This window comes from Meriones unguiculatus, chromosome 4 (genome assembly GCF_030254825.1).
Source record: "Meriones unguiculatus strain TT.TT164.6M chromosome 4, Bangor_MerUng_6.1, whole genome shotgun sequence".
In the NCBI taxonomy this organism is placed as follows: Eukaryota; Metazoa; Chordata; class Mammalia; order Rodentia; family Muridae; genus Meriones; species Meriones unguiculatus.
In genome coordinates, this window is record NC_083352.1 from 87,918,343 (window position 1) to 87,944,648 (window position 26,306).

At 44.4% G+C, this 26,306-nt stretch overlaps 1 protein-coding gene across 11 annotated transcripts in view; it reads left to right on the plus strand.

Moving 5' to 3' along the window:
• The first annotated feature begins 17,526 nt into the window (after positions 1-17,526).
• The window catches only part of Clip1 (CAP-Gly domain containing linker protein 1), a 114,228-nt gene continuing 105,448 nt past the window's right edge, over positions 17,527-26,306 (plus strand). For all 11 annotated transcript variants that reach the window (XM_060382375.1, XM_060382376.1, XM_060382378.1 and 8 more), the window contains exon 1: positions 17,527-17,655. The gene's annotated coding sequence lies outside the window, so the exon portion shown is untranslated. The remainder of the gene's footprint in view (positions 17,656-26,306) is intronic.

Genomic DNA, 26,306 nt, shown 5'->3' on the forward strand with positions numbered 1-26,306 from the left:
GATCTTCCTGCCTCCACCTCCCTGATTCCTGATTAAAGGTGTGCACTTCAGTTGCTAGGGATCCAACCCAGAGCATTGTGTGTGTGCTAGGCAAGCACTAAAGACTTAGCTGATTTCTAAGTCAGAAGTAATTGTATAGCTCTGTGTGGTGGCTTATGCTTGGAATCCTAGCAGTTGGGAGGTACGCTGAAGGATCAGGACCAGCTTTGGCTACATAGCAGGTTCAGTTAGCCTGAGCTACACGAATTACTGTCTCAGAAAAGAAAAGAAAAAGTTAAGTGTTCCTTTAACTATTAATACAATAGCTGGTATCTTCTGAATATTGAGATAGCTCAACAACTATCCAGCCCATAAGTAACCCTGTTAAGTTATAGATTACACCATTTTCACTTTATTGGGTAGGTATTGTCTCTCTTTTTTTAACAAATGTCTAAGACATAGATGCCAAATTGTAAATAAACTCAGATCTTTCACCTCTGTATCCAAGTTATTTTTTTTTATTTTAGTTTTAAATTTTTTAATAAATATGTGCACATGTGTGTGCTCAGGTGCCCTTGCAGCCCAGAAGATGGCATTGGATCTTCTGGAGCTCTAGTTGCATGCAGGAGGTTGTGAGCTGATTGATGTGAGTGTTGGGAACCAAACCTGGGTCCTCCTCAAGAGCAACAAATTTAAAGGCTTAGCCACCTCTCCAGCCCTGAATTTCAGATCTTATCCGCTGTTTGGTTTCTCTGTGAGAGGCTCTACAAAAGTATTGGTTTCTCTTTTTTTTTTTTTTTTTTTCAGTTACTTAGGGCTGGAATCGTAGCCGAGCGGTAGCGTGCCTGACACGCATGAGGCCCTAGGTTTGATCCCAGTACCAGGAAGAAAAAAATTTGACATTTACTCACCAGGGAACACTTGCAGCAAATAGACAGAAGGTAGTAGTGAGTTGGGAGTGATGGTTCCTGCATGTAATCCCAGCACTGGGAGACTGAGGCAGAGAGAAAAGTTGTAGGCCAAGACCCTATCTCAGAAAGAAAAGAGAAATGCTGGAAGTCAGCCTTTCCTTTGAAGGAGTGTCTATGCTTTCTGGGCCCCAGCACATGGCATATGGCAGTGGGAGAAGCCTAGGGAAAATCATTGGCTTAACCACTGATATGAGGCTCAAGGCAACTAGCAAGAGAAAATTCCTGAACCAGTCCTTAAAGCATAAGGAAGATATTACAGACCAAAAGCACATTGAAAGAAACAAAAGGGGCCAGCAGGATGGCTCAGTACGGAAAGCTGTTTGCCACCGTTTCTGGAAACTTGAGCTCAATCCCCAGGATCCATGTGGTGGAAAGAAAGTTGAGCTCTGACTTCCACGTGTACATTATGGTGCCTACACAGACACAACATTTTTAAAGAAATGTTCTCTGCTGTGTTTAGGAAAAGAATGATGAGGAGAAGGAGGGATTGTTTGGACTTGTCAGTGCTGTCACCTGGTGTCCAGGTGTGGGCAAGTGAGGCAATAACCAAACACTCAGAAGTAGATGGAGGAGCAGGGGTGGAGATCTGTTTGTCCTGCCAGGTAGGCCACGGGTTGCTACAAGCCAGCTCTCATTTTCTTGAGCAAGTGGAAAGAAGGCACTGCCCTGAATAAACCACAAAGCCTCCGATGCTTTCTTCAAAAAGCTTGTATCTCGGTTCCACAGGTTCCCTCCTAAAAGTGACTAGATTTTCAAGTTTTTTGCAAGAATGCTTTGGATTTATTGGGTTTCTCTGTGTATCAAGTCCTGGCTGGCCTGGACTTGCTTTGTAGACCAGGCTGGCCTTGAACTCACAGAGACCAACCTGCCTCCACCTCGCAAGTGCTGGGATTAAATGCATGCCACTACCACCAGGCTTCCTGACTTTTTTAAAATATACATTTTTATTTTATTTTGTGTATATGCATGTAAATGTCACAGTGCACATGTGAAGTCAGGGGATGTGAACTTGTGGCAGTCAGTTCTGTCCTAACATGTGGGTCCTGGGGATAGAACTCGGATCATTTTTGACAACAAGCACCTTTTTCTGCTGATTCATCTCACTGCCCTCATTTGGTTCCTGGCCCCCTCCCTGTCTTGCAGTTTAAAGATTACCATGAGCAGACAAAACCAACAAGAGTGTCGTAACAATTTTTAGTGTTTTAAGAAGCTTCTAAGGTATGACTCATTCTCTGAGGTTACAATGCCTTCCTTCAGTCTGTGTTTCCAGGCCTTAGCAAAATTCCCAATCCTTCAGTCTCAGGTCCATTTTAGGTCAGATCGCTTCACACTGTTTAGGAATAAGTGATTTTAGTAAAAGAGTACTTATTGGAGGTTCACCTCTATAACCCCAGCCTGGGATTTAGAGAAACACACAGGACATGGTCCCGAATCAACCAATGCATTTATAGCATTTTTTTCTATGAATTTTCTGTTTATATTTTTTTCCCTTTATTTATTGGGTTACTTAATGACGTGTTGTAATTCTGTAGAAAGACCCTCAGGTCTGGGAATGCAGCTCAGGTGGCCGAGTGCTCACCCAGCATGCACAAACCCCAACCCCAGGACCTTATACCCCAGCATGGTGGTGTATGCCCGCACTCCCAGCACTCGAAGGTGGAGACAGGAGAAGTAGAAGACCATGGTCATCCTCAGCTACATAGCAACTTACAGCCAGCCTAGAATACACAAGACTCGGTCTCAAAATAAAATTTATCAATTTAAGAAATGGGGGCTGAAGAGATGGCTCAGCGGTTAAAGGTGCTTGCCACCAACCCTGAAAACCTGAATTCTAATCCTCAGGACCCTTATGGTAGAAAAAGAGAATTGGCTGAGCATGGTGGCACACACCTTTAATCTCAACACTAGAGAGGCAGAGGCAAGTGGATCTATGCGAATTTTAAGTCTAGCCTGGTCTGCATATCAAGTTCTAGGCTAGCAGAGCTATATAGACTCTCTCAAAAGACCAATATGTATTATATATTTATATATGTGTAACCTCAATCTTTTTACTATATCTAAAGCAATGGGAAATTAATTTTTAAAACTGCCAGTGATGTGGTTATATTTGGAATTTTGTAACCCAAGGAGGGACTGTAAGGATAAGCGCCAGAGCCTTTATCCGGCTCTTTATCAGGGCTCTCAGCTGACACCACTCCTCTGCAGGGTGACCTCATAACACAATGAGTTCTCAATTTCAGTCGCACAGGCTTGGGCATTAGTCATAACTGAGAATGACAAGTGAAACTGGATCCAGACAGGCTGTGGGATCCAACCCAAGGCAAACTTCTCACGGACTGAGGAGTTTCCGTCTCTTCCACAGGCTGGCTGTGCCTGTCCTGACCTGGGCCTTTGAAACAACCACAGTTCTGTTCACAGGACCAGTCCAGATTATTCTAAAGCTTTTGAATAGTCATGAGCACTGAGGACTAATGAGCCCGGGTATGGTTGAAAATGGTTTCATGACAGTAAGAAGTCAGGTTTAGCAGATGGGCAGCAGAAGAACATGTTGCCTAGCTGCCGTGGTGGCACACACCATGGAATCACAGCTCTAGGAAAACTGAGACAGGAGTCTTGTGACTCCCATGCTAGCCAGGGCTACACAGCAAAACCCTGTCTTACTCTATTAGTTTGGCTCTTCTTCATTGTCGTTGTCACCTTCTTTTCTTTTTTTTACATTTTTTATTATACCTTGTGTGTATGTATGTGAGGGTGTACCAGGTCCTGGAGGTCCTGGAACCACTTTGGGAGTCAGTTCTCACCTATCATGTAAGTCTTGGATTTGAACTTAGGTTCTCAAGCTCGGCACCAGGGGCATTCTTGTCCACCTAGGCTTTTCATTCGTTACTCTAGTAAAATACCCATCACAGACAACTTGAGTGGGGTAGGATTTATTTGGGCATATGGTCCAACTCCACAGTCCTTGATTATCTTGATTTTAGACCCATGGTGAGGCAGAACATCACTATGACAGGAGTGTGTCTCAAAAGCTCAGGCTGATCATGGTGGCTCATGCCTTTAATCCCAGGAGGATCTCTGTGAGTTCAAGACCAATCTGGTCTATATAGCTAGTTACAGGCTAGCCAGAGCTACATGGTGAGAGCCTGTCTTAAAAAAAAAAAAAAAAAAAAAAAGAACCAAAAAAGCTACTTAGCTCATGTTGGCTGGCCAGCTGCAGGGAAAATACTGTCAGAGTAACATACACAAACCTCTCTCATTTGAATGCACTGAATTTTTAAACACTCCAGTCTTACCCACGTGGCCTTTAAAAATAGAATGTTCTTCTCTGGGTTTGTCTGTCTTATGACTGGCCTGAAATACCATGTTTAAATTCAGATTGTATGTGTTTGTGTCACATGATTGGTCACTCCTGATGACATCTGTTTGGTATCCATCCCCTTTATGCAGAAAGAAATAAGACCTCTCAACCTTTGTAGACAGCAGTAAACATGCCACTACACAGAACTCTCAACAAGCTGAGAGAATGCAGACATCTGATAATAGGATTTCACTGTAGGCCATTAAAGGGAAGAACTTCTGAAGCCAGGCCTGGTTTCTCCTGCCTGTGATGTCAAAACTCTGGAGGCAGAGTCAGGTTCAAGGTTAGTAAGTTCAAGGTTAGCCTGGTATATATAGTAACTTTCAGGTCTGCCTGGGCTATTTTCTTTAAGATTTATTTATTTTTTAAAAAGATGTATTTATTTATTATGTATACAGTGTTCTGCTTGCATGTGTGCCTGTACACCAAAAGAGGGCACCAGATCTCATTATAGGTGGTTGTGAGCCACCATGTGGTTGCTGGGAATTGAACTCAGGATCTTCTGAAGAGTAACCAGTGCTCTTAACCTCTGAGCCATCTCTCCAGACTAAGGCCCTGCTTTTAAATACCACAAAAAAAGGAGCTGGAGAGATGGCTCAGCACTGGCTGCTCCTCAAGAGGACTGAGGTTTGATTCCCAGCACCTACTTGGTGACTCACAACTGGCTGTAATTCCAAGTCTAGAGGATCCTGTTCCCTCCTCTGACCTCTGCAGACAAAATACTCATGTGCATAAAAATAAACCTTAAACCCACAAAATAGAAAAGGAAAGGAGAAACTTTTTTAAAAGGCTACTTCAGAAAAACATTAAACTTAAAACTTCTTTTCCTTTTTGTTTTAGGTATGGATTCTCTATGTAGACATGGCTGACTTAGAATTCACTTTGTAGACCAGGCTGGCCACGAACTCACATAGAGGCCTGCCTTCCTCTGCCTACTGAGTTCTGGAATTAAATACCTGCACCACCATGCCTAGATCAAGTTCTTCCTTTATTTGAACATTATTTATCCATTTACTTAATTAATTTTTCCTTTTGTTATTTATTCTCTCATACGTTACATCCCTAGTACAGTTTCTGCGCCTTTTTCTCCTCCCAGTCCCTTCTCCCTTCTCCCCTTGTTTATTTGTTTGTTTGTTTTTCAAAACAGGGTTTCCCTGTGTATCCTGGACTCATTTTGTAGGCCAGGCTCTCCTCAAACTGACAGAGATTTGCCTGCCTCTGCCTCCTAGAATGCTGGGATCACAGATACGTGCCACCATGCCCAGCTTTATTTATTTATTTATTTATTTTAAAAGGAAAAATTGGGCTAGGATTATGCATGGTGGCATACACTTGTAGTTCCAGAACTTTGAAAGTAGAAATAGAGGGATCAAAAGCTTAAGGTCACTGGGCACAGTGGCCCACAGAGGCCAGTGTAATCTACACAGCAAGTTCCAGTAAGTAGAGAGACTCTTGTCTCAAAAAACAAAATTCAAGACCACCCTAGGTTACGTGATGATCTACAGCCTCGGTTTGCTTGCTTTCTTTCTTTCCTTTCCTCTTTTTTCTTTCTTTTTGAGATAGGATTTCTCTGTGTAGCACTGGCTGTCCTGGAACTTGCTCTGTCGACCAGTCTGGCCTTGAACTCACAGAGATCTGCCTGCCTTTGCCCCCTGAGTTGCTGGGATGAAAGGCAGGCACCACTGCCTTTCTTTAGTATTTAGAATGTGATTAGCCAGGCAGTAGCTAGTCTGTAGAGTGAGTTCCAGGATGGCCAGGCCAGAGAAACCCTGTGTCAAAAAAACAAACTAACAAAGAGGATGTGATTAGTTAAGTCAGTAGTTTGGGGGATTGCTGATGTTAATTTTAATTATTTATTTATTGGTGTGTGTGTGTGTGTGTGTGTGTGTGTGTGTGTGTGTAATGAGACATGTATTTGCATGAGCACAAGTATTTGCTTGGGCACAAATATGCCACAGATGCACAAGTGGAAGTCAGATGACAATGTTTGGGAGTTGGTTCTCTCTTTTTACCATATAGGCTGAGAGTACAGACCTCAGGTCGTCAGGCTTGGTGGCAGGTAACTTTCTATATTTTTGATGACATCATCAAGGCTGGTGTGAAACTTACAACCCTCCTGCCTCTGCCTCCTAAGGACTGTCTTCCAGACAGGTACTCTCATGCCCATTAGTTTTGTTGTTTTTTAATAATTTAAATTTTTTTATTTTATGTGCATTGGTGTTTTGCCAGCATTTATAGTTGTGGGGAAGTATCAGATTCCCTAGAACTGGAGTTACAGACAGTTGTGAGCTGCTGTGCGGGTGCTGGGAATTGAACCCAGTCCTCTGGGAGAGCAGCTCATGCTCTTAACCACTGAGCCATTTCTCCTGCCGCCCATTAGTTGTTTATATTTTCATTTAAACAGCAAGTTTATCTGTATACAATGGGCCTGGTAAGAGCTGATTTGTTAGAATGTCTGAGCTTTACACAGCAGTGAAAATACCTTGGTTTGGGTGTGTGTGATAATTTAACTGGTGTGAACTAAGTTCTCTGCAGAAGCCACACGGAGCATGGATAGCAGATAGCCCAGAGGATGTTTGCTTGACCACCCTTGAATATGGAGGGAAGGTAGGTTGTAGATCAAGAACCAAAGTTATCTTGGGCTACCAATAGCCATTTTTACTATCAACCTCAGGATCTAAACTAACATGCTCAGGACTGCTGTATGTACTCCATACCTTAGTTTCCAAAGATCCAAAAGCTAAATATAAATCTTGGAGAATCTATTTCCTAACCTGATGCATAGTCCTCCCCCCACCGCTGACTTCTGTCAGTATATTTTGTAAACAAAGTGATTCATATCTTGCTCTGTTCTATAACATAAAAGTCCATATAGCCTCTTCCATAGGGACTCCTGGCCTTAAGGTCTATGGGATAAAATGTCTGTAGTGTTAGTCACAAAGCTATAGACTGATTCATTAATAGTACATGGGGAGATGGTTCCGTGGTTAAAAATGTTTACTGCTCTGAAAGAGAACCCAGGTTTGGCTCCCAGGAACCACATAACAGTTCACAACCTTCTATAACCACTACTGGGCGTTCTGACGCCTTCCTTTGGCTTTTGCAGACTCCTACACGCCATGTGGTGCACATAAATACACACAGGCAAAGCACTCATACATCTCTGTGGACACCTACACCCATGCACATACACATAAATACAAACAGGGAGGTGTGGCTCAATATATAATAAATTCACTAGGGGACCTGGAAAGATACCTCAGCAGTTAAAAGCACTGGCTGTTTTTCAGAGGACCCAAGTTTGATTTTTGGCATCTGCATGGTAGGTGATAACAGTCTACAGCTCTGGTCCTGGGGGATCTGACGACCTCTTCTGGTCTCTGGGAGTATCAGACAAGCATCTGGTGCACAGACATATGTGCGGGCAAAGCAGCTATAAACATAATAAAAATAATTTTTAAAATGCTCCGGGACTGGGGTGTAGCTCCGTGACAGAGGGACTACTTAGCATTAGCAAAGAGCCGAGGTTTCATCTCTAGCATGGGCAAACAAAAACAAAAACCCAACCCACAGTGGAGTACTAGATTGTTAAGGGGCTTCAGTGTGTTCCCTAAAGAATGGGAACATGTTGCTTTAGGATTCACCAGATACTTTACCACACTAAATGTAAACAAGTAACTGACTTGTACCACGGGAAGGCTGAGTTTGAGGCCAGCTTGGCCTACGTAGGGAATTCCAGGCAGACCCAGGCTACATACAGAAAACCCTGTCTGGGAACACAAAAGTACACCCATATGAACTTGGCTGTGTACGTGGTTTTATTTTGATTTACATTTTTTGGATTTAGTTATGTTAGTGGACAAATGCGCACACGTGTGCACACCAAGTGTGTACCTGGTGCCCACAGGTCAGAAGAAGACATCAGTTCTGTTGGAACTGGAATTTATAGATATTTGTGAGCTACCACTTGGGGGTCAGAAATCAAACCTACATCCTTTGCAAGAGCAACAAAGGCTCTGAACTGCTGAGACATCTCTTCTGTCCCCATGGGTGTTAATTGTTTTTCAGACAGGGTCTCATTTTGTAGCTCTGGATAGAACTCCATATGTAGACTCCAGGCTGGCCCGGAGCTCACAGAGATCCACCTGCCTCTGCTATGTGCCGCCATGCCCAGAAGAATTTGTTTTTACAGAGAAAAAAGAAGTGCTGATGGTGTAGCTCAGTGGGTAGAGTTCTTGTCAAGCACATAGGAAGGGCTGGGATGGGTTCCCTGCACCACATAAACTGGAGTTCATGGCACATGCCTGTAATCCCAGCAGAGGCCACAGAATGAGAAGTTCAATGACATTCTCAGCCACATGGTGAGGCTGAGGACAGCTTGGGCTAAATAAGACAAAATAAAGAAATAAGAAAGAAAAAACGAAACATATACTGTCCAGTGAAATGGTTCAGGAGGTCAGTGGAAGTTCCTTGCTGCCGAGCCTGATGATCTTTGACCTGAAGCCTCATGGACACAGGTTTTTGGCTTGAGCACATGGGAAACGTGCCTGGTTTCTTAATCGTTTTCTCAGTTTGTTTTGTTTGTTTTTGTAACAAAAAGCATTGAACTGATGAATTGTGCATGTGAGGCAAGCAGTCTAACCTGCATCTAACTACCCTGCATCTGCAGATCTATGTGTAGATTTAAAGCATGTTTATACATACGTGTGTGAATATGTAAAATATATATATACACATTATACTATACTATTACTATTGCTATGGTGAAAACCCAGGACCAAAAGCAAGTTGGAGAGGAAAGGGTTTATTTGGCTTTCACTTCCACATTTAGTCCATCACTGAAGGAAGTGAGGACAGGAACTCAAGCAGGGCAGGGATCTGGAGGCAGGATCTGCCGCACAGACCATGGAGAGGTGCTGCTGCCATGCTCCTCATGGCTTGCTCAGCCTGATTTTTTATAGAACCACCAACCAAGGGCAACACCATTCACGATGGACTGGTCCTGGTCCCTCCTCCACCAATCACTAATTGCAATGCTCTAGAGGCTTGCTTGCAGCAGGATCTTTTAAGGTTTATTTAGTTTATTATGTATACAATGTTCTGTGTGTACACCTGAACACCAGGAGAGGGCACCAGATCTCATTATAGATGGTTGTGAGCCACCGTGTGGTTGCTGGGAATTGAACTCAGGACCTCTGGAAGAGCAGCCAGTGCTCTTAACCTCTGAGCCATCTCTCCAGCCCGTGCAGCAGGCTCTAATGAAGTCATTTTTCTCAATTGAGATTCCATCCCCTCACATGACTCTAGCCTGTGTCAAGCGGACATAAAACCAGCCAGCACAACTGAACCCTTGTCACCTTGACAAACGCATCGCTGTTAAGGCCATACTCTTTCTTACTGAACTTAAAGAGCTCCATCTGTTTCTGCCTCCCCAGTGCTGGGATTAAAGGCATGAGTTACCACACAACCAGCAGTTGCAATTTTAATGTTGATCAGAGGCACTATGTAGAGAGTATGAGAAGGGTTTGTGGTGTGAAAGCGGTAGGACACATGTCTCTGGCGCAATTACAGGCCTGTACCACCACCCTCAGTTCTGGGGTGCCGAGGATCAAACCCAGTGCTTTCTGTGTTGGACAAGCAGTCTACCCACTAGGATGCATCACTTTTTTTCCAGGTGTGGGAGGAAGATTCAAGTGGACCTATGTTTAAATTTGAAGCCAGCCTGGTCTACATAGCTAGTTCTAGCTAGTTCAAGACAACCAGGTTTTTGCTTGTCTTGTTTATTTTTGTTCTTGTTTTTTTTTTTTTTAACTTTTTTTATTTTATAAACACACACAAATTCATATGCGCTCACTTTTCTGCTAGTTTTCAGACAGGATTTCACTCTGTAGCCTGAGCATATGTAAGGCCAACATACAATGTCCAACACTAGAAAAAGAGATAAAAATACAAACTAATTTTGTTTGGATCTAAGCTTCTTAAAACTATCAGAGAAAGGAGCGTTAGCTTTAGCAGCCTAAAACCACCCTTGGCAATAACAAAAAGAGCTTATTAAACTAAAATTAACTTCCTCCCTAACGGTGGCAGATTGCACGTTTACACTCTTCCTGTGGTTACAGGCTGAGAACGAACGTGTGGGCGCAGTGTGGAGGAGCTTGTCTGAGATGCCAAGGGACTCACGATCTTAGAGCCTGGTGGGCTAAGTGAAGTAATGACTTATCGTACCCATTTGTTGTGCTTTTTGATAAAGTGATGATTTTTTTTTTTTTTTTTTTTCTGAGACAGGGTTTCTCTGTGTAGCCTTGGCTCTCTTGGAACTTGTTCCGGAGACCAGGCTGGCCTCTACCTTAGAGATCTGCCTGCCTCTGCTTCCTGCGTGCTGAGATTAAAGGTTTGCACTGCCACGAACCACCTGCCAATAATTTAAGAAGTGGAAATACAGGGCCTGGAGAGATGGCAAAATGCTTGCCATGCAAGCATGAGGACTTCTCTTCCCACCCAGCACCTACATTAGAAGTCTCTTTTTGGTAAGTGGCTCTTGAGACATAACCCTGGAGTTTGCCTTCTGGCCTACACATATGTGCATGCACACACCCTACTAACATGCACACACGCTCACACAAGCTTTAAAAAAATTAATGTAGAAAATAAACCAGACCTGAAGGCACGTACCTAGAATCCTAGCATTTGGGAGGCAGAAGCAGGAGAATCAGAGGTTCAAGGTCTTCTTTGGCTATATAATGAGTACCAGGCTAGCCTGTGCAAAATGAGATTCTATCTCAAGCTAACAGATAAACAAACCAACCCAGCAAGTGGCCAGATAGCACTTCTTGTCTCTTAAAATCCAAATGCCATTCCAAACCAGGACATGTTGAGCTGTGTTCTGAGCCCTTTTCCTGATGTGGAGCCAAAGAAGCTGCTTGGCCCCCTTTTCTTGCATCTTGGTCCCCACAGAGAGGCCTTGGACCTCAGCCCAGCTTATTGTGTAACCTGGCAGAGAAATAATATAAAGGCCCAAACGGCTTTTAAAAAGTATATTCACTTCGGCTGCAGCAGAGACAGTCTAAACTAAGTGGCAGAACTTGGCATCATTTCCTAGCAGAAGGTAGATGATAAATGGTCACAGTTGGAAGAAGTTTCAGTCCTAGTCCAAAACAATCTAGATTTTTCTTTCCTCCTGATGTTTGTTTCTTTCAACTTTCTTCTTAACATTTTTTTTTAAATTAAGCTTATTTTTTTTTGTTTGTTTGTTTGGTTTTTTTTTTTTGTGTGTGTGTGTGTGGTGTCTGTGCCACAGTGTGGTCTTGAGGAGAGAAGACAACTTGCAGGGGCCAGTTCTCTCCCTCTGCTTTGTGGCTTTCAGTGATCGAAACTCAGGTCAACAAACTTGGCCACAGGCACCTTTTTACCTGCTGAACTGTCTCACTGGCCCTGTTTCTTTAAACTTTATATTCCAAAATGACTAGGAGAGTCATTGGAAGTAAAAATAGATGCACAAGGGTCTCTCTTCACCTTCCATGCAGCTCAAATGTTCACTGATTGTATATGACTACAGTATGGCATCACAAGGAGACATTACTACACTTAACAATTTTTCCAGTTTTGCACATACCCATTTAAACATGTAGGTACTATTACAGAAAAACTTGATCTTTTTTTTCCCGAGACAAGGTTTCTCTGTATAAGAAGAGCCCCTGCTCTCCAGGACCCACTTTGTAGACCAGGCTGGCCTCGAACCCACAGGGATCCACCTGCCTCTTCTTCCCAAGAACTGGGATTACAGTCTTATAGCACCATGCCCGACTGAAAATGTAATTTTTAACATGTAGATATATATCACATTTTAGTATCTTGCCTTTCCATCCACCAGTTGGAAAACATTTGTTTCTGTTTGTGTTTGTATGAGTAATGCTGCCATGACTGTTGACTTTGCTTAGTTTGAGATGTGATATCACTAGGTGACCCAGCCTCTCCTAAATTTAGAAAGTGCTACGTAGCCCAGGCCAGCCTAGAATGTGTAATCTCCTGCTTCTGCTTCCACCTTCAGAGTTCTGGAATTACAGGCTTGCCATCACAGCCAGCTCACCATGACCTTTGTTTAATTTATTGTTTTGTTTGCTTGTTGTTTGTTTTTGAGACATGTTTCTCTGTGTAACCCTGGCTGTCCTAGAACTTGCTCTGTAGACCAGGTTGGCCTCGAACTCAGAACTCTGCCTGCTTTTACCTCCTGAGTGCTGGGATTATAGGCATGTGGCACCACTGTCAGGCACACCTTGACATTTGTATATAGTTTTTTTGCAACAAGTTTTTTTCTTTTTTAAAGATTTATTTATTTTATGTAGATGAGTGCTCTATTTGTACCTACACCTGCAAGCCAGAAGAGGGCACCAGATCTCATTACAGATGGTTGTGAGCTACCATGTGGTTGCTGGGAATTGAACTCAGGACCTCTGGAAGAGCATACACTGAGTCAACTCTGTAGCCCTTCTTTTTCACACACACACACATACACACACACACACACACACACACACACACACACACATGCGCACACATATTTAAATTTAAATTTTTTATGTTTAATTCTCTTTTGCCTGCATGTATGTCTGTGTGAGGATGTCAGAAGCCCTGGATTTGAGTTACAGACAGGAGTGAGCTGCCATGTGGCTGCTGGAAATTAAACCTGGGTCCTTTGGAAGAGCAGTCAATGCTCTTAAACTACTGAGCCATCTCTACAGCCCTGCAACAAGTTTTTTTTTTTTTTTTTTTTCTCTTGAGACTATACCTCTGCAGGATCACATAAGAATTTTGTTTAACATTTTGAGGAAATGCATTGTGAATATTCTGTGTTTAAAATTGTGTTATTTATCTGTTTTGAGACAGGGTCTCACTATGTGGCTCTGGCTGGCTTGGAGCTCACTCTGTAGACCAGGCTGGCCTGGAACTCACAGAGATCCACCTGCCTCTGAGTTTCCGGTGCTGGGATGCTGTGCTTCTGTGCTGCCACCCTCAGTCTGTTCTCCATTTTTGACTGTTTCAAATGGTTCTGTTGTGAATATGTGTCACTGTGTGCCTTGAGTGTGTTTGATTTTTGCTGAAGGTGGTCTCAACTTTTTCTGTGTGTGTGCATTCAAAAGACATCAGTGCATCAAGCACTGATTTCACAAATGTTTTGCTTTGCTGGATTAAAAAAGAAGTCACAGAATCTTAGAAAGGCGGTGACAGTTTTCTAAGTGATTTAGGTCAAGCCCTGCACTGTGAAGCAGCATGTCCTCAAAGCCCTAGTCTATTTGGAAGGCCTGGAGCACAGTTTCCAGGATGGTGGGCCTGACTCTGCTCTTTGTTAACTGAATACATACAATAGTGCTTTTGTGCTCACCAGACAGCTCTCTCTGAGATCTGATCCCAGGACTCTTAACATTGTGCTTTATCATTCTTTATCATGCTTCCTTTTTTTTGTGTATTTATTTATTTATCTTTGGAGATAGGGTCTCTCTGTGTAGGCCTGACTGTCTTGGAACTTGCTTTGTAGACCAGGTTAGCCTTGAACTCACAGAGATCATCCTGCCTCATCATCAGTGCTGGGATTAAAGGTGTGCTCCACCCCCACCCCACTTCATTTTTACTCAAGGAAAACAAATCTATAAAACCAGCAGTAGCAGTCTTGCATATAGAAATAGCATTCTCATCTTGCTTTAGTGATAAAATTAATTTTTGGTTCAAAATAACCAATCTGAGATTTGTCTTTTTTTGTTTCCATTATTTGTAACATAAGACTGCCTCAGTCCAGCCCAGTGGTGAATACAGGTGATGTTAAAACTTAGAGTGAGTTCAAGGCCAGCCTGGTCTACAAAGCAAGTCTAGGATAGCCAAGGCTATACAGAGAAACCCTGTCTAGAAAAAAAAAAATGTTAGAGGTAGGAGGGTCACTAGTTCTAGCTCAGATTGTATCATAAAAATGAGTCAATAGGCTGGAGAGATGGCTCAGTGGTTAAGAGCATTGGCAGCTCTTCCAGAGGACCTGAATCAATTTCCAGCAACCACATGGTGGCTCACAACCATCTATACTAGGATCTGATGTCCTCCTCTGGCATCCATGTGTACATTGGCTTGAAGCACTTGTACCTAAATAAATAAAATAACAAAAAACCCCAAAACAAACAAACAAACAAACAAAAAAACAAGCCAAAACAATTAGATGAACTGTGTGTGATGAGTTCAAGGCCAGCCTGGACTACAAAGAGTCCAGAACAGCCAAGGCCATACAGAGAAACCCTGTCTCAAAAACCCCAAATATAAATAAATAAATAAATAAAAAGTTTTCTTGTGTGTATGTACCAATGGGGTAGGGGTATGCATGTGCCACAGTGTTTAAGTAGAGGACAGCTATGGCAAGTTGGTGCTCTTTTTCCATCATGTGGGTCCCGGGGATTGAACTTAGATCTTTAGGCTTGGTGGTAGGCACCTTGATGTCTCTGGCCCAGACTATTAGGGTCTCAAACTCAGAGATCAGCCAGCCTCCGCCCTCCCAAGTGCTAGGATGAAAGATTTGCACTACTCAACTGGGCTTTTTGCTGTTTTCGATAGGGTTATCCGTAGGTCAGGCTGGCCTCACAGCCTGTATGTATCAGAGGATGATCTTGAACTTCTGATCTTGCTTCCACCTCCCACATATTGGGATTAACAGACATAGACCACTGTGGTCAGTTTAATGAATTCTTCAAAAAAGAAAATAAAAAATAAAAAATGCAAATCAATATATTTTAGGTAAAGAGAGGCTCAACAGTAGCTAGCAAGATCAAGATGGCTCAGCAGGTATTGCCCAGCAAACCTAGAGACATGAGTTCAAATCTTTGAGTCCTCGTAAAGGTGGAAGGAGACTTGCATGTCTTTCCTGTACCTACAACACACACACACACACACACACACACACACATAATAGTAAATATTAAAAAGGGGGGGGGCAGTAATGGCCCATACCTGTTCTACAGAGAGTCCAGGACAGCCAAGGCTACACAGAGAAACTGTCTTGAAAAACCAAAACCAAACCAAACCAAACCAAACCAAACAAACAAAAACCAAAACACACACACAAAACACCCCCCCCCAAAAAAAAACACAAAACAAAACAAAAAACCCAACCAACCAACCACCCAACTAACCAGCCAACCAACCAACCAACAAAAACAAAAACAAGCAACTCAACTGTCAGGACATGACTTTAGCTACCAGGCAGAGGCCGGCGGATCTCTGTGAATTGGAGGCCAGGATGGTCTATGGAGTGAATTTCAGGACAGCCAGAGCTACAAAGCAAGACCCTGTCTCAACGAACAAACAAAGTAAGCTTTCTGTCTCAAAAAGCAAAATAAATAAATAGATAAAATAAAGTAAACCAGAACAACTAGACCATAGTTTTGCCAGGTATGGTAGGGCATGCCTTTAATCCCATTGCTATAGTGACTTTCTGGCCAGCCAGGGATACACAGAATACAGTCTCAAACATAATAATTTTAAAAGGATAGGCTTAACACACACACACACAAAGTCAAAACCCAAATGATGTAACTGTTTAAATTATCCACTATTTATACCAGTAAAGACACAGGAGGCATAAACTGAGGTAAAAACCTGCTGGCTCGGGGAGGTAATTCTGAGAACTGTATACACTTTCCTGAACTACATACAAAATGCCTACTTACAAGCCTGATTCTAGAACTAAACTACTGGCTCTTCAGAAATCCTTCTGTGTCATTCTACCTAGCTAGTCTGCCTTTCTCTTGACAAACACAGTATCTATACAGGCTTTCATATTTTGCTAACAATTAGATTTCCTATGTATAATAAATATTCTGTAACACCCAGAAGTGTATATTGACTCCACCACTGACTTTTTTTGTCTCACTCTGTGGTATCTATGACTACTTAAGATGCTTAATAAGAGCCGAATAGTATTCAGATGAGGGGGTGAGGATTGCCTTTCTGAGTAGGAATGAATTCTGGGTTCCAAAGGTACCACTATCTCTTGACCTTGGAGTTCATATATCTGGCCCAGTTGGAGGGTCTGCACATACATTTCCTTTATTCAGATCTTTGTGCATTTCCAGTGGCGTTCTTTTTTTTTTTTTTTTTTAATGATTTATTGTTTTATGTGCATTGGTGTTTTGCCTGCATGTATGTCTGTGTGAGGGTGTTGGCTCCCCTGGACCCGAAGTTACAGACAATTGTGATCTGCCATGTGGGTGCTGGTCTTCTGGAAGGGCAGCCAGTGCTCTTAACCACTGAGCCAGCTCTGCAGCCCTCGAGTTCCGTTCTTGGGCTCTCTGCATGCCTGTTTGACCAGACACAATGATGTTTTGAATAAAGGTCAACAAGGGAGGTCACTCTCCGGAATGTTTTCCCCTATTTGGAAGGAGTAGGAAGCCTGTGGCCCCTTCTACAACCACGAGTCGCTGCAAAATCCTGGGCTTCCAACAGCTGCAGACTTCTGCAGGAGCTGCAAAACTTCTGGGGTTGCCATGGTCCATGGGAGAGAAATGCTGGCCGCCCTCTGCTACGGCAGCCCTGAGCCGGCTGTTGCAGCGTCCTCACCAGTCCCTTTCAAAAGCCTTTCAAGGGGATCCCTACGTGGGGAGGAGCTCGGACGGGACATTAAACCTGGGCTTCTGTCCAAACGACTGGGGCGAAAAAGAGAGGCTTTTCTTAAACTAACAGGCTTGCAGCCCTGCGCTTGTCTCAAAGGATTTCATTTTAACCCCTCAGTGTTTTCCTGGAGAGCAGAGACGGTCCATCCGGAGCTTAGCTTGCCTAAGGGCATCTCCCTTCCAACTGGTGGCGCAGGATTTCTCACCCTGCTCTGGGCTGGAAGGAGAGGTCAAAGAAATGAATCACCGCCCCCCCCTTCCCCAACCGCACCCCAGTCCATCCCAGCGGCAGGCTGTGGTCAGGTCGACGTGTAGCCATCCGGGGTGACTTGCACATTCTGGGCACACTCTGCTAGGAACCGGGGAATAGTCTGAAATGCCAAGGCAGCGGCGGACGCAGGCCCCTCCTCGGTGGGTCCCGGGCATCTCGCTCCTTACGGCGGAGGATTTAGGGGCTCGCAGTGGAGGGGGCGCGGGGGACACAGACAAAGGGGCGGCGGGCAGCTCGCGGGCGGCAGCGGCCCGGGCGCGGGGAGGGGCAGCGCGGCGTCTTCTCCCGGCCCCGCGGCGGCGGCGGCGGCGGCGCGTCACGTTCTCTTCCCCGCCCCGAGCCGAGCAGCCGGGGAGGCGGGAGGCGGCGGCCGCGGCGGCTGCTGCTGCTGCGAGGCAGGTGGCGGAGACCGGCGGCGTCCCGGCGTCCCAGGCGGTGAGCGGGGCGCGGGCCCGACCTCCCCTTCCTCGCTGTCCCACCCTCTCCCTCCCTCTCCGCGCCTTCCCGCCGCCGGAGCCCGCGGGAAGCCGGGAGGGAAGGCTCGCCTCCGGCGCCCGCCACGCTCCCGGGCCGCGGCCGAGGAGACCGGGGCGCGCCCGTGCGGGCGGCGGGCGCCGAGGGGAGCGCGGCTGCGGGCCGGGCTGGCCGCGAGGCGCGCGCGCCTGGCGCCGTCAGCCGCGGCCGGGGCCCGGCCTTCCTCCCGCCGCCTCAAGATGGAGCGTGGACTCCGGCCCCCGCGCCGCCCCAGCCGCGGCTTCCCGGCCGGCGTCCTCCCCCGGGCCCTCGGCGGGGGCTCCGGGACCGCCCTGTCGCCGTGGAGGCCGCGGGTCGGGTCGGACCTGTTGCCCCGGACGCCGACACTTGCCCCTTCCTCAGGCAGGCCCGGGGCGCGGGGCGTCCGCGAGCCGGCCCGGAGGGCGCCCTTGCTGGCCCCACGTCGCCCGGGCCCGGGCCGGCCCGGCCCGGCGTGGCCCCCGTCCCCGCTCGGCCCGGCTTTTGTTCCCCTCGGACCCCCGGGCCGCGGTTCTCCGGGAAGGTGGGAGGGCGACGCGGGGTGCCAGGTCTCGGAAATCACGGCTGCCGGGTCACCCGAACCTGCTACGGCGGCCGGGGTTGGCGCGGAAGGCGGATGACACTTGTTCGGGGTGGGGGTGGGGGGTGTCTTAGAAGCAGAGCCTTCTGGGTTTTATCGAATTTGGAGGTCTTGCGTTATTCCAAAGCAAACCAAAAACAAAACCAGAACAGCAGAATATCGGATTTTGTGTCTGAAGTCCAGCCCCGAAACCCCGTCGCCTCTCCACTTCTTGTGGCTTTTCCGTCTGGTAGGAACCGCTCACCACCCCCTTTCTCCCTGCCCAGCCCCACCTCTGGGGCATGAAGAAATGACACGTTAGGTCTGTAATCGGTGGATACCTGTTTTTAGCAAAAACTTGCGCGCCAATTAGTTTTTTTTTTTTTTTTTTTTTTTTTTTTTTAGAGCATGGAGATGATTCTGTAGTTTTCTTTTTCGTGTGTGTGTGTGTGTGTGTGTGTGTGTGATTCAGCAGCCTGGCCTCTTCCTCTTCTCGCCCAGGACTGTGCCTGGCTCCTGGGGGCCCTGTATTTATACTGTAACTGGCTGCTGCGCTTTGATGATTCTGAGTCTAGGCTTTTATGATTATTACCCCTAATGGTGTCTCCCAGTCAGGAGAGCAGTGTTTGGCTTCTAGGCTTAATGATAATCTTTTGCAAGAACCCTCAGGTATGTTGCTCCTCTCCCTTGGGGCCATTACTTCTTGAAATAATAACAATTAGCATTTATTGAGGGCTTCTTATGGGCAACCTCTGGGTAAGTGTGGGGTTTCTATCTCATGCTATCCAACCAACCTAGGGAGGTTGCTGTCACCCTCATCTTACAAGAGAGGGCAATGAAAGGGCAGAGGCACAGCCAAGAAGTGATGTCAGGAGTTGTCCTTCGGTCTGCTTAGTTATTTTAGTTATTTTGTCTGAACAGTGGATCAGTGGTAAAAAGGCAGGGCTGGACATTATTAAAACCAAGGAAGTGGGTGAATACTCAGCTGAGAGCTTACGATCCTTGTTGAGATTCAGAGACAGCTGTTAGGCCTGGATCAAAGAGTTAAAATGGGTGGGAACTTTTGTAGTATTTCTTAACCTCTGAAGGTTTTGCCATGCTCTGCATTTTCATTTCATTTTCGTTGAACACAAAAAATCAAGCCAGCCTGGTTCTTGTCTTTAAGGAGTTTGATACTTTCTAAGAAATATATATATATATATATATATATATTTTTTTTTTTTTTCTAAATTTCGAGACAGGGTTTCTCTGTGTAGCCCTGGTTGTCCTGGAGCTTGCTTTGTAAACCAGGCTGCCCTTGAACTTACAGAGGTTTGCCTGCCTCTGCCTCCTAAATGCTGGGGTTAAAGAAGTGAGCCTAGCTCCTAAATTTTTTTTTTCTAAATTTTTTTTAATAAGTCTTTTGAAAATATTTTTTATTTATTTTCTATTTATTTAACTTTATTTCATATGCATTAGTGTGAAGGTGTCAGATCCCTTGGAATGGGCATTACAGATAGTTGTGATCTGCCACGTGGGTGCTGGGAATTGAACTCTGGTCCTTTGGAAAGGCAGACAGTGCTCTTAACCACTGAGCCATTTCTCCAGCCCCCTAAAAATTATTTTTTAGTATATATTTAGTGTGTGTTGTTTGTGTATGTATGTGGGGGAGTGCCTGTGTATTGTAACATGCCTGTGGAGGTCAGAGACTAGACAATTTGTGGGAACAGGGTCATGCTTAGGATTGAACTGAGGCCATTGGATGTGCTAGGCAAGTATTGTGTCACCGAGCTGCATCTCCAATATGGCTTTTAAAAATGGTTTTATTTTAATGAATATATGTATGTGCACTTTGTGCCTGCCTGGTGCTAGAGGCGGCCAACCCAGATTCCTTGCAAGAGGAGCAAGTACTCTTAACCTTTGAGCTGTCTCTCTAACTCTGTTTATTTTTAATTGTGTACACACACACACACACACACGGGTATGTTGGGGGTACATGCATGTTGTGACCTTCCCAAGGAGGCCAGAAGAGACCTGGAGTTACAAGTTGTAAGCCACCTAATATGTTAAGAACCCAGATCAGGTCTTCTGCAAGAGCAGCATTTACTCTTACCTGCTGAGCCATCACTCCAGCCCCCGTGGTTATTTATTTTTATGCTCATGAGTGTTGCATTCATGCTGATATGTGTACCACTTGGGAGTTTTATGGGCATTTGTGAACTGTCTTGTGGGTGCTAGGAACTGAGCCTAGGTCCTCTGCAAGAGCACTAAGTGCACCAGATTGCTATGCCCTCTCTCCATCTTCCTGGCCCTCTTTTCTAAGTGCTGTCAGTTGGGTTTGAAATCCAGAGTGTGATGTGTAAGGGATGATTTAGTCTTCTTGTATTCCATACAAAGGGAGAAACCTTTAAATTTGTCTTTATGTTGATTGCTTGGTGCTCTTCATTATTACTTCCAAAAAGATGTTTCTTCTAGAATTACATATCAAAGGCAAGATGCCTTCCCCCACTTTTCCCTACTTTGTAGAATCCCCTAAGAATTCTACCTTTTTTTGTATGTGCTCAAAATGTTTGTTATTTTGAAATTTATGGACCTCATAATTAAAAGCTTGGCCTTAAATCTGATTCATGGGACCTACTGATCCCTGAAAGTTGTCCTTTGACCACACAGACACACACACACACACACACACACACACACACACACAGAGTAAATGAATTAAATGTAATTAAAACAAACAAAAAGCCATCTATCTAAAGTGTTAAAATTTTTTACCTTGTTTGAATTTTTTTTTTCTTTTCTTTTCTTTATTTTTTTGCTTTGTCGACGCAGTGTTTCTCTGTGTATCTCTGGCTGTTCTGGAACTCAGTCTTTGGACCAGGCTGGCCTCGAACTCACAGATCCACCTGCACCTGCTTCCTAAGTGCTGGGATGAAAGGCATGTGTCATCACTGCCTGGCCTGTAGTTTTTCTTTGACATGAAAAAGAAACAGAAGAGACAATATTATTAGTTATGGTGAGCCTGTATTTCTCCTTTCAATATTGTTGAAGTGTTATGCTTCCTCCAAAGCCTGTTTATGGAGCTGTGGTGTATCTGTCTGTGTAATGAAGTCTATTCAGAGACTTAGGGAGTCATTTACTATGCCACATGCCCTCTGGATGCTTGGGACACATCCCAGGAGAAACTGACCAATCCTTATTCTCTTGGGACTTCGCTTCCACTAGGAAAGGTGAATAATAATCATATTAAATATAAGTATATTATATGTTAGAATGTCATACATGGTAAAGAAAAAATATATAAACCATAGGAGGAGGAATATGAAGTCACATAAATAATGGTTAAAGTTATAGGAATTTCAGGTAGGGTTGCAGGAGAGCTAGCTGAGAATGTGATTTGAGTAGAGCTGAAAAGAAAGTTAGAGAATGTTGGCCCCTGAAGGAAATGGGGATCATATGGAAGAGAGGCCAAAAAGTTCACAGGCCTTCATATTGGAAGCTTGGAGGTCAGATAATTTAAAGCCTTATGGGCTGTTATCCTGAAAATATTTGTCAAAATACTGAAAGACTCGGAATAATTTAGGGTGTCATCCATTGATCTATCTGTCCATTCATCCTGGAGATGAGGTTGAGTCCGGCTTCTCACATACACCAGGCTAGCTTTCCCACTCTATTCCTGAGCTATGCACAAGCCCTCCCCACCCCCATTTATCTTTCTGAGCTAGGATTTCCCAGTGCAACCTAGCCTAGAACTCACAGTCCTGCTGGCTTAGCGTCCTGAGTGCTGGGATTCCAGGTGGGGTCATCATACCTGGCCCCTTTAAGGGGGTCTTATATGTTGTCCCTGCTGCATCTCACCATTCTCTCACTTCACTCTCTGCAGTAGTTGAGATGGTAGGCATTGACTACCATCTAGCTTTCAGCTATGTTAGTAACTGTGATAGAATTGTGTTAAAAATAGGGAGAATTAGCTGGGCATGGTTGCCTACGCCTGTAATCCCAGCACTCAGGACAGAGGCAGGTGGATCCTTGTGAGTTTGAAGCCAGTCTAGTCTACAAAGCGAGTCCAGGACAGCCAACGCTACGCAGAGAAATCCTGTCTTGAACCATCCCTCCCTCAAAAAACAAAAAACAAACAAACAAACAAAAAAACCAACCAGGAAGAATTACAGTTTAAAGAATTTTTTAGAGCAGGAACTGAGCCCTAGTTTGTGTTGTTTTGATAAATGTGCAGAATACTGTGGCAGTACAACATCAAGTCAGTGGCTGGTCAAAAGTTGGCTAGCCTCGTATTTGACCTCTTCTCCACACACCCACACTGGGGACTAAACCTAGAGTGTCATACATTCTGTATTCCCAGCACCACCTTGCTGTTGAGTATATGCTTTTATGCTTTGCTATTGAAAATTATTTCATGTGTATGGATGTTTTGTCTGCATGTATGTCTGCACACCATGTGCATGCTGTGCCTATGGAGGCCAGAAGAGGCAGTTAAATCCCCTAGGATTAGAGTTACAGATGGTTGTGAGCTACCATATGGATGCTGGGACTTGAACCACTGTCCTCTGGAAGAACAGACAGTGCTTTTAACAATTGAGTCATTTCCAGCCGATATTTTCCTATTTTTGTACATCAATCCAGGACCTATGTTTAGCCCAAGGGATCTATGTCATGTTATGTGCGTATGTGTTCCTCTCCTAGTTGTACTTTTGGCAGCACAGTCCTACTTTTTAGTCTTAAAAGTTTCATGTTTGGTTTTTTTTTTCTAAAACCAAAAAAAGAAAGAAAGAAAAGTTTCATACTCAAACCCACTCCCTCCCCAAAGACAAGCGTTCTCTGTGTAGCCCTGGCTGTCCTGAACTCACTCATGCTGGCCTTGACTTAGAGATTTGCCTGCCTCTGCCTCCTGAGTGCTAGGACAGAAGGTGTGCATCACCACCACCCAGCTGGTTCAAACCTAGTTTAACATAAACTTTTATATAAGTATTTTCAATTCTTAATTGAAAAACAGTATCTGTAATACTATGTATATGCCTTTTTTAGACAGCTGTTTAGGGAAGGTTTAAGCTATTAGAGCATCTTACATATTTTTAATAAAATAGGGTATGTTTCCCATATAGGTGGACTTAAAAATCCATACGCTTTAGTCAGCCTTTGCATTACAGTTCTCTTTAAAGGGGGTTACCGACTTACGGCACTGGACAGGAACTTTGGGGAACAGTGACTCTTCAGATTGCAGTCAGGTCACAGAAGGAAAATACTCCACCCCATTTTTTTTAATAAGTTGGCAGATTGTACTTAACCAACCTTGGATTTGACTAGGACATCTGGGTTAATATCCTGGACCTGGCATGAAGTACCAAGGAATCTTGGCGACAATTAGTAAAGAGCTTTTTTTCCCTTTAAATCTCCATCTGGCACCTCTAGAAGGAGATTCCATTAGCACTAACTCAATGGGTGGATCTGTTTTTTGATTGTCTGTTTATTGTGGTCCAGCAACAACATCTTAAAAGTATTTTTTGCAAAGTCCTTGAAAAGAGGAAATAGTCTTGTTAAAGACTCCCTATTGGGCAGCCTGTCAGGGTTCTTAGTCCTTGGGGAAGCCTGTGTTTTCACCTACCTCTGTGCCTCTCCTCAGGAATCTTCCATGAGGCTGAGGTAGACATTTTGCTTCCCTAAGTTTTATGTAATCATATGGTCCAGTATACTTCCAATTTGAATTATGTAGTTTGGTGTTCGCATTCTTCCTCGATTTACTTATTTCTAAGTATGGATTAAATTCTAGTTGAAGAGTCTTCCCATTTTTGACACTTGAAAGTGGCAAGTCCTTGGTTTAAAATGTTATTTTTGAAGCCAAGGGCCCAAGGATCCAAATTTTCAGGATGTGCAAATCATCTGGAATTTGGGTTTGATATATAGCAGAAAGGCAGTGCTGATTAGTTTTTTCCTTCTCAACTGTGCAGATTGTTTTTATTTTGTTTTAGTGTGTGTGTGTATGCCACAGCATGAATGTGTAGGTGATAGGATGGATTAGTTACTTTACTGTTGCTGTAATAATACACGATGACCAAGTCAATGTATAGAAGAGAGTTTGTTTGGCCTTATGGTTCCAGAGGGACAGTCTGTAATGGCAGAAGCACATGGCAACAGGGGGCAGGAGCAGAGAGCTGAGAGATTACACCTTCACCTGCAAACATGAAGCAGAGAGCAAATTGGAAGTGGGGTGAGGCTGTGACTCTCAAAGCCCACCTCTAGTGATGTTACACCACCTAGCCAGAGCACCAACTAAGGGCCAGGTGTTCAAATGCCTGGGCCAATGGGAGACAGTCATTCAGATCACCAGAGGAGACATTGTAGGGGAGATAGTTCTCTTTTAACACGTGGTTTCCAGGGATGGAACCTGGGTGACTGGATTTGGCAGCATAGTGCTCTTATCCACTGAACTCAGGTCCTTATGCTTATGTAGCCCTACACATTCTCCAACTTATAAAGGGCCATAAAAAGATTACCCCTCCTTTCAGGAAAAATAGGTGCCAGTAGGGCTATTTTATTAGAAATCTTTACAATTTTTTTTAATTTATTATTTATACAGTATTCTGCCCGCATGTGAGCCAGCAAGCCAGAAGAGGGTACCAGATCTCATTATAGATGGTTATGTGGGTGCTGGGAATTGAACTCAGGACCTCTGGAAGAGCAGCCAGTGCTCTTAACCTCTGAGCCATCTCTCTAGCCCCTTATTAGAAATCTGAAAGAGAGAGAGAGAGAGAGAGAGAGAGAGAGAGAGAGAGAGAGAAAGAAAAGAAAAGAAAAGAAAGAAAGAAAGAAAGAAAGAAAGAAAGAAAGAAAGAAAGAAAGGAAAAAAAGAGAAAAGTCTGGGCGGTGATGGCACACACTGTAATCCCAGCACTCAGGAGGGACAGACAGGTGAATCTCTGAGTTCAAGGCCAGCCTGATCTACAAAACAAGTTCCAGGATAGCCAAGGCTACACAGAGAAACCCTGTCTTGAAAAACCAAAACCAGACAAAACCAAAACCAAAACCTAAAAAACCCAATATGAACAACCTTTATTGGTTGCTCCAGACAATTGAAGAGTCCTATTCTGGTTCTTAGGTCATATGTACAGATCCAGTTAAAGCCTGAAAGTGTGTGTGTGTGTGTGTGTGTGTGTGTGTGTGTGTGTGTGTGTGTTTTGCTGGAGTTTGAATCTAGGACCTTGGGCATGCTAGGCAAGTGCTCTACAGCTGGGCTATATGCCCAGTCCCTTGAAGACTTTTGAAGACTTTTTGTTTAAGACTTTACAAAAAATGTGTGTGTGTGTCCAAGTTTGGATTTGTGCATGTGAAGGCAGCACCTGCAGAGGTCAGAGAAGAACTCTGCTCTCCTCAAGCTCGAGTATTAGGTGGTGGGGAGTCCTGGACATGGGTTCTTGGAACCAGACTCAGCTCTTCTGCACATACAGTATGCACTCTTGACTGCTGAACCATCTCTCCAGCCTCAACAGTGTGTTTCTGTTGTTGTTTTGTATTTTATTTATTAAAAGATTTGTTTTTATTTTTATGTGTATGCATGTTTGTGTATGTTTATATCCTATATATCCACTATGTACATGCTTAGTGCCTGTAGAGGCCAGAAGTGGGTGTCAGATCTCTTGTAACTGGAGATACAGATGGTTGTGAGTTGTCAAGTGAGTGTGGAATCAAATTGAGTCCTCTGAAGAACAGCAAGTGCTCTTAGCCACTGATCCATCTCTCTGATCCTCCCCTGCTTAAAACAACTACTTACTTTGCACGTGTGTGTGAGTGTGTGTGTGTGTGTGTGTGTGTGTGTGTGTGTGTGTGTGTAGGCCAGAGGTCAATCCTCATGTCACCCTCCCCACCTCCATTTTTTTGAAATAGGGCTCTGACTAGCCTTGAACTTAGTGACTAAGCTAGGCTGTCTAGCCAAGGAGGCTTGGGGATCTATGAGTCTCTGCCTCTCCAGCTCTGAGATTACAAGTGTGGGTCACTGGGCCACAATGCCCATTTTTTCTTTTTA